Source organism: Sturnira hondurensis, unplaced genomic scaffold (genome assembly GCF_014824575.4).
Source record: "Sturnira hondurensis isolate 20B ecotype Veracruz unplaced genomic scaffold, ASM1482457v3 Scaffold0004474, whole genome shotgun sequence".
Taxonomy (NCBI): domain Eukaryota; kingdom Metazoa; phylum Chordata; class Mammalia; order Chiroptera; family Phyllostomidae; genus Sturnira; species Sturnira hondurensis.
The window spans coordinates 9,213,512-9,224,632 of NW_028077105.1; positions in this window are offsets into that span (position 1 = coordinate 9,213,512).

The window sequence follows — 11,121 nt, forward strand, 5'->3', positions numbered from 1 at the left end:
TTCAAGTATCTAAAAAGAAGAAGAATGAACAATGAAACTAATAAACAGATACCCAGTTCAAAATTATGCAAAGGGTATTTCCTTTAATAAACTCCCCTGATCCTTCATAAATACAAATAAAGCATAAAGATATCAAAATAACCTAGCCATATTCACTCAGAATAAATATCTACATTGACCAGTAATGGGATGCAAATGTAACACGGCATGAGCCTGATGTTTTGTGACTAGAAAATAAACAAAAAGATACACAACCTGTGACAGGAGGCTGAGCTCAACTACTCACTGGTTTTGTGAAGGATCTGATATTTCCAATATCATCGCTGGCCCAGAATGACATATTGTCGTTCTATGACCTGGTTGCGAAATGGGATCAGTAGGTCAGCAGGGAAGTGTGGCAGAATGTGGCAAATTGGGAGAGAGGGATAGAGGAAATGAGGAGGGAGGAAAGAGAGAGACAGGGACGTTCTAAAACACATGAAGAAACACAATGTTAAAAGACAGCCAAGAAAATCAATAATTAGAATGTGAATTTGTTTTAATTAATATGAGTTTTTTTAAAGCATTCAGATTTTTAAAAATATTTTTAGATTTTATTTATTTATATTTAAAGGAGAAGGGAAGGAGAGAGGAAGAGAAACATCAATGTATGGTTGCCTCTCATATATCCCCTGCTAGGAACTGGCCTGCAACCCAGGCATGTGCCTTGACTGAGAATTGAACCGTGATCCTTTGGTTCGCAGGCCAGTGCTCAATCCACTGAGCTACACCAGCCAGGGTTGAGTTTATTTTTTTAATTGGGCACATTTTAAATACAATGAAGATTTTCTAGGGGGAAAGGAGTCAGAGCTCCCTTTACACTTAAAATTTTTTTAATTGGAAATTCTTAAGAAATACAATTTTCTTAAGAACATTGAAACGCTCATTTAAATATACTAAAAATGAAAAACAGTGCCATTAAAATGGAATGCAAGATACGTGATTAACAAGGAAATTGAAACAACTGCAGAATGGCTAGAAAGGTTAGCAGAAGGGAGAACTGGTTCAGAACCCAGTTCAGAGGAAAAACAAGCGCCACAAAGCAGAGAAGACATACACAGGGCAGACTGAAAGACTACAACACTCGTCTAACAGGGGACACCGACAGAGAGAGATGGAACGTTTGAAGAGATAAGCGCTTAAACTCTTCCAGAACTGAAGAAAGGCATGAGCCCTCGGATGTGAAATACACTCTGACTCGCTAGGAACACCCACACGTGGACACAGTATGCTGATGCGACACAGCATCTGGCACAGAAGTGACACTTTTTTTGCTACCAGAGCAAATAAGGACAAATTACAAATGACAGTCAGACAGAAGGCCTACTTTTTATCTGTGACAATGTACTGCAAAATCGCATCCAGTGATGGAAGGAAAAAAGAAAATTGTCCACATAAAATTTATATTTATTATTCAGGAATGTAAGCAAAATAAAGACGGTTTCAGACACACAATATTTAAGATCATTTACCCACCGGCCATTCTCTGAAAGAAAATAAAAGCTTGTATTTTATCAAAGAAAAGTGAGCAAGGAGTTAAGGTAGGGAAAATAGGGGGAAAACGATGACTACTGAATTTAATAAAAATATTCTAGTAAATTTAATTAACTACATCTTAATAGCTTTTGTTTTAAAAGGGGAAATTAAAATTCTTAGTTAAAATAACAAAATGAGGATATTTCAGGCATCACTCACTAAGCAAATCATACTGTTCTTCATTGTTATATGGTTGAGAAATAGAAATACTAAAAAATTATACGCTTGAATTAAAAGTTGTAGTTATTTATCTAATTTAGGATTAAACAAAATGAAAATTTTAACTGCCATGTTCATACCGGAAAAAGTTTAAACACACACACACACAGACAGAAAACATCTGTCTGAAAGCAGTCCCGCTGTTGTTAATTTAACAAGAACGGTTTCTGTGACATCCATGTAAGCTGGCAGCTAAGGAGAGGGGACTGGAGTGTGTGTGTGTGTGTGTGTGTGTGTGACTATGACAACTTCAACTGTACTAGTCCACGGGGGCAGTAGATGTTGTTGAGTAAGCATGTGCACTGTGTGACTGTCATATTGAAAATGACTCACTGAGCAGAGCAATGAATTTGCATCAGATTTCGTGCTAAGCTTGAACATTCCTCCACTGAAACTATTCAGATGATTCAGAAGTCAACAGCTATGGGCAACTGGTGACTGGCAGCTTCATCATGACAACGTGCCCACTCATGCATCACATTTTGTGGTGAGTTTTGGGGGGAAACATCAAATCACCCAGGTGACTCAGCCCCTCCAACAGACCAGATTTGGCATTTTGCAACTTCTGGCTTTTCCCAAAACTAAAATCAGCTTTGAAAGGGAAGAGATTTCAGATTGTTAATGAGACCAGGAAAATAGGACAGGGCAGCTGATGTCAATTAAAGGAACCGTATGAGGTCCCAAGGTGCCTACTCTGAAGGGGACTGAGGTGCCATTGTTCAAGTACAATGTTTCTTATATCTTCTTCAATGAATGTCTCTATTTTTTATATTATATGGCTGAATACCTTCTGGACAGACCTTGTATATAATATAGAATATACATCTCTCTCTATAAAATATAGCTGAATATATGTGTGTGTGTGTGTGTATGGAGAGAGAGAGAGCACTACATTTCACTTAAGAGAATTATACTTTGAACAGACCCACATAAAAAGTTTGAAAATAAAGGGGTTAAAAAGTTACAAATTTTATGAAGTAGTATTAATTTAGACATCAGGGAAGTAGACTTTTAAGCAAAAAAAAATGAATAGGAATAAAGGTTGCCATATAATCATAAAATAAATAATCTTCCAAGAATAAAAAGAACCATATATCGTGTGTACTTAACATATAAGCCCAAAATGTAAAATTCAAAATCTGCTTGAATTATAAGTAGAAATTGAAAAGTTCACAAACCTGGGGACAATTTTTAACAAACCTCTATCAGACATTGAACAAGCATAAAGCACGTAAGAGAAACTATAAAAGGTTTTGATAGAACTATGGCATTTAAATTATCTATTACACATAGGAAATGAGGCAGCCAATTAATTTTCCTCAAGCTAATTCTGCTATTCTCCATTTAAAATAGAAATAGGATTTCTATCTGAGAACATGTGAACTCATTGTTTTTGCCATAATAATTCAATAGTAAGTAGAAAAATTGAATAAACGAATAAAAAGTATAGAACTTGGTTTTGTAAATATATATATAACATGTACACACATATTTATTTACATATTATTGATAAATGTGTATGCAATAAATATGTCCACACACATAGTTATTTACTTATTTTTCATCAAAGAGGTAGTTTTCATAAGATATGGAAAGAATGATATCAAAGTATTCCCAAGATAGAACATTCTCCAACTAATTGTATGTGCCTAATACATCCTTAATGACAAGACAGTATAAGGGCAGTAAGGAAAGAGGAAAAATAAAATTAAAAATCAATACCTTTTATGAGTATATCTCCAAAAATTTTAATATCAGGTAGTCATAGTCATAGTCACTATCAGGTAGTGCCATAAATGCTCACACATACATACACACATGTTTAGTTTGATTGTACCATAAGGATAATTGAATATTAATATAAGGTAACATTGTCTCAAATCAACAATAAACCCATGCAGTAGATATTGGGCCTGGCAAAAAAATTTGTTGGTTTTTTTCCCATAAGATGGCTAGAATATTGCTTAGTTGTCTTTAACTTCATTCAAAACAATTTTGTTAGATTGTATTTTGACAGCTGTCATATCAACTGTCAGCATGCATTTAAAAAAATTATCAAAACTGGTGAGTTTTTAGCCCTGGCTGGTGTAGCTCAGTGGACTGAGCATGGGCTTGCAAACCACATGATCACGGTTCGATTCCCAGTCAGGGCACATGCCTGGGTTGCAGGCCAGTTCCCGGCAGGGGACACACCAAAGGCGACCATACATTGATATTTCTCTCTCTCTCCTTCCTTTCCCCTCTAAAAATAAATAAATAAAATCTTTAAAAAAAAACTGGTGAGTTTTTGTGTAGCCATTTTAATATTAAAGATGAAAGTAAACATTTTCAGCATAATATTCTTTATTATTTCAAGAAAGATAAAAATGCAACTCAATGCAAAAAAGATTTGTACAGTGTGTGGAGAGGGTGCTGGGACTGATTCAATGTGTCAAAAGTGGTTTGCAAAGTTTCAGACTGGAGATTTCTGGCTGGATGATGCTCCATGATCAGGTAGACCAGTTGAAGTCGATAGCAATGAAATCAAGACGTTAACTGAGAAGAATCGACATTATACCACAGGGGTGATAGCCAACATATTCAAAATATCCAAATCAAGCACTGGAAATCATTTGCACTAGGTTGGTGTTTGGGTTCTACACAAATTAAGCCAAAAAAAAAAAAAAACCTCTTCTTGACCATATTTCTGCATGTAACTCTACTTAATTAAATGTATCAAAAATCTTCTGCTTTTCAAAACAAATTATGAAGCAATGAAATGTGGATACTTCACAGTAATGTGGAATGGAAGAGATTATGGCAAACAAAATGAACGACCACCAACCACACCAAAGACCTGTCTTCATCCAAAGAAGATAATGTATACAGGGTGTGATTGGAAGGGAGTCCTGTATCACGAGCTCCATCTGGTAAACCAGATGATTAATTCCAACAAGTACTGGTCCCAACAAGACCAAGTGAAAGTGGCTCTTGAGGAAAAGAGTCCAGAATTAAACAACAGAAAACTCATAATCTTCCCCTGGGGTAAGACAACACCACATGCTTCTTTGATGACCAGGCAAAAACTGTGTTACAGCTTGGCTGGGAAGGTCTGATTCATCTGCTGTATTCACAGACAATGCACCTTCAGATTTTCATTTACCTCAGCTTTACAAAATTCTCTTAATGGAAAAAATTATGATTCCTTGGAGGACTGCAACAGGCACCTGAATCAGCTCTTTACTCAAAAAGATAAAAAGTTTGGGAGGATGGAATTATAAAGTTGCCTGAAAGATGGCAGAAGGTAGAGGAACAAAATGGTAAATACAATGTTCAATAGTTACTGGTGAAAATGAAAAATGTGTCTTTTATTTTTACTTAAAACCAGTGAATATTTTGGCCAACCCAATAGAAAAATACATTTGACCAGTTCAACATTTATGTTTTAAAAAATAAGAAAACAGAATTAGAAGAGAATTACTACATCCTAGAAGAAAACCTTGCAAAAATTTATAAGAAACATAATAGACATTAGCACTGAAGTCAGAAAGAGAACAAGTATGTCTGCTATCAATATTCCATTGAACTTGATATTGGTGGCTTTGAACACTTCAAAAAGATAAGAAAATTAAAGAGTTACAAAAATATAAATAGAGAAAATAAAACTGGCCATATGCCACATTTTCTAAGCACATGATTGTTTAATTAGAAAAAAACACATACAATCTAAAGTCAAATTGTTAGAAATAATAAGTGTTGCAAAAAATAGTTAGGGCTCTTCCATTATAAAATATAATATAAAATGAGATTCCAGTTTCAATAGCAATAAAAAGTAATTTATAGTCTCAATGCAATTCCAAACAAGATCAAGACAGAATTCCATGGGACTTGATTTTATGATTCTAAAATCAATATAGAAAATGAATAATTTTGCCAATAAGAAGTTTTAAAGAAGAAAAGCAAGGCAGAGATACATCCTTACTCTCATTTTTACTAGAAAACTATAATAATTATGCTGGTATTATCTCAATGCAAATAGAGACAGATCTTCACATGTATAGAAAAGCTATATAGCAGAGGTAATGCAGATCAGTTTGGAATGATGACATAATGAACATTGAATGTGACCAACTGGCTCTTTAACATCAGGCCTGGATGTTATTGGCAACATCATTCTTTGTTAATTACATTCAATGTGTTAATGTGCTGCATCTTTAATATTTAACATAATCATTAGATATTATCAGGAGCATCATTCTCTGTTTATTACATCTGATGTGTTAGTGTGCTGTATCTTTAACATTTATTTTATTTCCTGAACTATCAATTCCTGGAGAAAGGTGTTTTCAAGTCTTCTACTATGTAGTGAACTTATTCATTTATCATTTCAATGTTTTCATTTTTATAGTAAATCTAGCACCTTAGTTCATATAACAGTGCTTTTTGCCTAAAACATCAATATTGTCCAATAATAACATAGCCTAGTTTTGGGGAGGGGGTCTATTTTTTCTCAATTTTTCAATTGTGTGTCTTTGTAATGAGGTATCTTCTTATATAAACAGGAGATATTTTGACTTCTACTCTAAATTGACAAATTTGTGTTAACTATAATCTAGTTTGGAACTAAATTAACTATAATTTAGTTCATTTATATTTACTGCAATTAGGGCTGTGTTTGGGTTTACTTGTATCATAGTCTTATATATTTTCTTTTGTTATCTTTATTTTTGCTAAATGATTTTTCAAATGAACTTTTAGCCTTCTTTTGGGTTAGAATCTTGTTTTCCCTGTGATGTTCTCCTGTTGGTTTGGAAAATACATCCTTAGAGTTTATCCTACTTATATTAATTGTGATTACTACTCTTTGGATTTATTTACCATCTCTGTATATGCTTCCTATAGACCTGAATGTTTTTTTCTGTTTCTTTTTTACTAATTTTTTGTGTTCTTTAAGATTAGGATTTGGTTTTCTTTATCACATTTTTTCTCCCAGTAGAAATTATATTATCGCTATGCACTTTTTTAGTGATCTTACTATTCGAAAATGCATGTCTAAGAAAGTCTAAAGTGTTGAATGTAATTGCGAAGTCAATTATTTTATCTGGCTCTCTCTCCTATGGTCTTTTAAATCTGTGTGTGTGTGTGTGTGTGTGTGTGTGTGTGTGTGTGGCAGGGGAGAGAAAAACAGAGATTTTTTAACTTTGCCTTCATATTTCTGTGAACTTACTATGAAAATATTCTTCAAAGTCCTGTTTGAAGTTGTATTTCTCTAGAGAGGAAATATGATTGTGTTTGGAAATTACCTAGAAGCATTACCAACCCTAGACAATTCTAAACTATATTCTTCAATTAAATGTTTTACATTAACATAATGAATTTGGATCTCAAATCTGGATGAAGGTTTTTTATATGAGCTTTAATATTATTGTATTCCCTTCTTTCCAGAACAAAAAATGAGACAGAAAAATGCTCTTCAATGCTCACCCCTTCAGCATTGTGGGTTCTTTTCTCTTTACCTTCATACCCTTACACTAGGGTCTCAGTTTTGTGCAAATGTCTCCTGTAAGACTACTCTGCATCCTGCGTGGGCTCTAGGTTTTATATCCTCTTACCTATGCAACAGGTGCGCTTCCAAGGGTAAGCTTCAGATCCTTCAGAGTGAAAGCAAGTTTTGTCTCTTCTTTACCTCCAGGAGTTTCTGCTTGCATTTTTAGTTTGTCCTTTTTAAACTCCTTTCCTTTTTGCCAGCAAAGCAATATATTTGAGTATATTTAAATTTTCAAAAAATCATTCTACTTTTTTTTATTTGGGAGGCTCCTTTGGGATCTCTCACCTGCCATGTTTTGGAAATAATAGTGTTGGGTACAGAAGCACCCACCCAAAGATATGCCTCTGTGACATGCAGATTGCTTTGAGCTAAAGGAATTTTTTCCTTCAGACTCAAGAGAAACCTCTTCCTCCCACCCACTACTTTAATTATCGGGAAGAATTTAAACTGGGAGTCTTGATGGGAGTTACAACCAGGAATGACTTTTCACCTGTCTATATATATTAAGACAAACTAGTAACTGAACATGTGCCCTTCATGTAGTGACCTGCTGAGGCCACAGGGTGCACTACCTCATGCCCAGCTCAGGCTATACGCACCTCGACCCCCTTTCTGCCCCTGAACTTTCTGTGCATGTGGGGTCTCTGACACTCTCATGCATGCAGGATTCGCATATACATGTATTAAATTTGACTATTTTATCTCGCTACTCGGTGTCACGTCTATCTGATTATTAGACAAGCCAGAAGAATCCTGAGGGTAGAGAAAGGTTGTTCCTCCCCAACAACAGCAAACCCGCATAATATGTTTGAGAGGAATTAGTTTCTATTTTCTTAAATTCCCAGTATAATTTTATAAATCAAAATCTAAAATAAATTAGACCAAGGGAAATTTCTAGAGCAGTAATTACACTAGCTTTAGTTGGCAGCCTAAATGTGAATTAATAAATCAGTAAACAAAGTTTTAATACATGGCTTTGAAATAGGAGCTAATCCTGCTTGCGTCGTGCAGCAACCTTGAAGTTCACAAGTCAGGACTAGATTTCCCTGTACTTCTTGATTTTATTGCTAGACCAGAAAGAACGAGAGGCAGAAGTCCTAAATTCTTAGTATAAACAAACCTAAATGCAGCTTGCTATTTTTAATGCTTTAAATAATGTTTATTGTAGCGCCATAAACATAATAAACGCAAAGGACAATTAATAATTATTTCTTTTAATAATTTATACCCTTAAAAGTTGGTCATTCTAATTCCCATAACAAAATATTTAGAATTAGTAATTTATTACATTGAATTATGTGTTTCTACCTATGACTTAATACACTAGTAATTACATAGGGGTATAGGTTTTGCATTTTAAAAAATCCATTTAACTTTGAACACTTATACTACTGTGATAAATCTGAATTGCCAATCAATAATTTTGATTGCTGAAGAGGAATTGCAAAACATAAACACAAAAATATTCTTCAAACCAAGATTGTGAATGTCAATTTATTAATCCCAAAACAAAACAAAATAATGTCATTAGACATTCTTTTTATTTTCCACTAATTTTTGCGTAGTTAGATGCCATAAAGGAATTAATAAAAATTTACCATATTTATTTAGAAATATTGCAATATTGAAATAACATAAATTTATTAACAGTTGAGATTCAGCCTGCCTCTGAATTTTCGGGGTAGTAGTGTGGATTTGAAAAACGTTTACTGTAGTATTTAGCTGTGCCTTTCGTACTTGCTCATCTCTTCCTTAGTTCACCTGTTCACCAATGTGTGAATCTGAGTGGAATGTAGAGTCACTCAGAATTGCTTTCACTTTATTAACTCATTTGATGAGTGAGCAAAGTTTGATATATCAAAAAGCAAGCCTATAAAAGAACAAAAATCAACAGACTTTAGAATAGTTTGCCACGATGTTAGCACTTTCCTTCAACTACCCATTAAAACAAAGTCAAATGAAAACCTAAGCAGAACTTAATAACATTGTATACATATACATTTGGTAACAGATTTGTCTATTTTGTTGTTGAAATTTTAAAATATTTTTCTCAGAAAGATGGGGAGTAATAATGGCTGAATAGTGGACCTATTCATTCATATCTACCCTACACATTCATATCTACCCTACCACTTGGAGGCCTACTAGGTGTATAAACTACCCACAACTCTTTGCGTACATGACCAGAGCTAAACACTGAAAGCAGAGGAAGAGACAATAATATAACAGACATAATATCAGAATATCATGTAGAATATAGAATATCATGTCTATTGTCATTTCTTACTGCATTAATGATGGTAAGTAATAATTGCAGAGTATTTACTATGAGCCAGGCCTTTTCCATAAATTAACTCCATTTACAACTCAAATAGCCAATGGGAGAGACAGTAGCATTCGTTCTATTTTATTGAAAGAGGGTACTTGGCCAACCTACACATGCCATACTTCTTAGTTAAAAAATAAAGACTGAATTTTTAAAAATCACATAATATATATCATAATATTTGTGATTAAATAACAGGAGACCAACGTAAAAGATATATATTAGGCTATCTAAAATCACTGACTCTAAAAGTAAGCCAATAAAGAACTATTATGAGCCCTGGTTCATTTAGCTCAGTGGATTGAGCACGTGCTACAAACCAAAAGGGCATCAGTTTGATTCCCACTCCGGGCACATGCCTGGGTTGCAGGCCAGGTTCCCAGTAGGGGCCGCATAAGAGGCAACCACACATTGATGTTTCTCTCCTTTTCTCCCTCCTTTCTCCTCTCTCTAAAAATAAATAAATAAAAACCTTTTTTTAAAAAGAAGATATGCTCAATACATGTCCTGGAAATGGAGTTTTTAGGTGAACAGATAGACTTTTTTGGTCTTTGATAAGTGGATTTTTTCCACTGGCCTCCTACTGGTAATGCCAATGTGTCTAATGCAGTGTGATAACACAAATGATGAGGGAGTTTTGTGTTTTTTTCTGCCTTACTCTCCTGTCATCGCTGGGCTAGGAGAGTAGGGGAAGATACGGACAGTTCTATAATCTCCCTGGCGGTGGTCCCCTAGTCTTACAGACCTCCCACTCTCCCACAGCCCCTCAGCTGCCCGCACCAAGCCAGGTCTTGCTCTCTGCTTGACCTCTGGATACTGGTTCTTTTTCTCATTTAGCTAACAAGGAAGCTTCCCCCTTCTCGGGGCCTAGCTCTTTCACAGTGTTGGGTGCCTAAAGATAGTTCTCTCCTTTCATATCACTGGCCTTTTTCTCTGACAACAAAAGCAGGATTGAATGTAGACAGACTGATGTCTTACTGCACCATTAGGCAGGCCCATGCCTGGACTCTACACCTAGACTCCTAGATGAGCATCTATGAGTTACTTCCTAGTCCTTGGAAGTTGCATTGTATGACCAGAGAATGATGACCACTAGGGGGCAGTATTGCCTAAAACCACAGCTAGCCTGGCAGCTGACCTTGCCTAAGAATTGCCTGCTTTCTAGAAAAGATGGGGTATACAGAACATCCATATATTAGAGTGTCAATTTCTCCACACCTTTGCTAATACCGTTTTTTAAACTAATTTGAAAGAAAACCATGGTATCTCATGTTATTTTAATTTGGATTTCCTCAATAACTAATAAGGCTTTTTAAATACTTCCTTTTAAAAAGTATGATTATACAACCAAAAATACCCTATAGAAAACACATTCACACCACTTTAAAATGCACTAAGAAAGGACAGGCTGTTATATTTTCACCTCCAGATGAAACCATTTTTGTGTCTATAATTCCAGAGTTTATCCTATGCA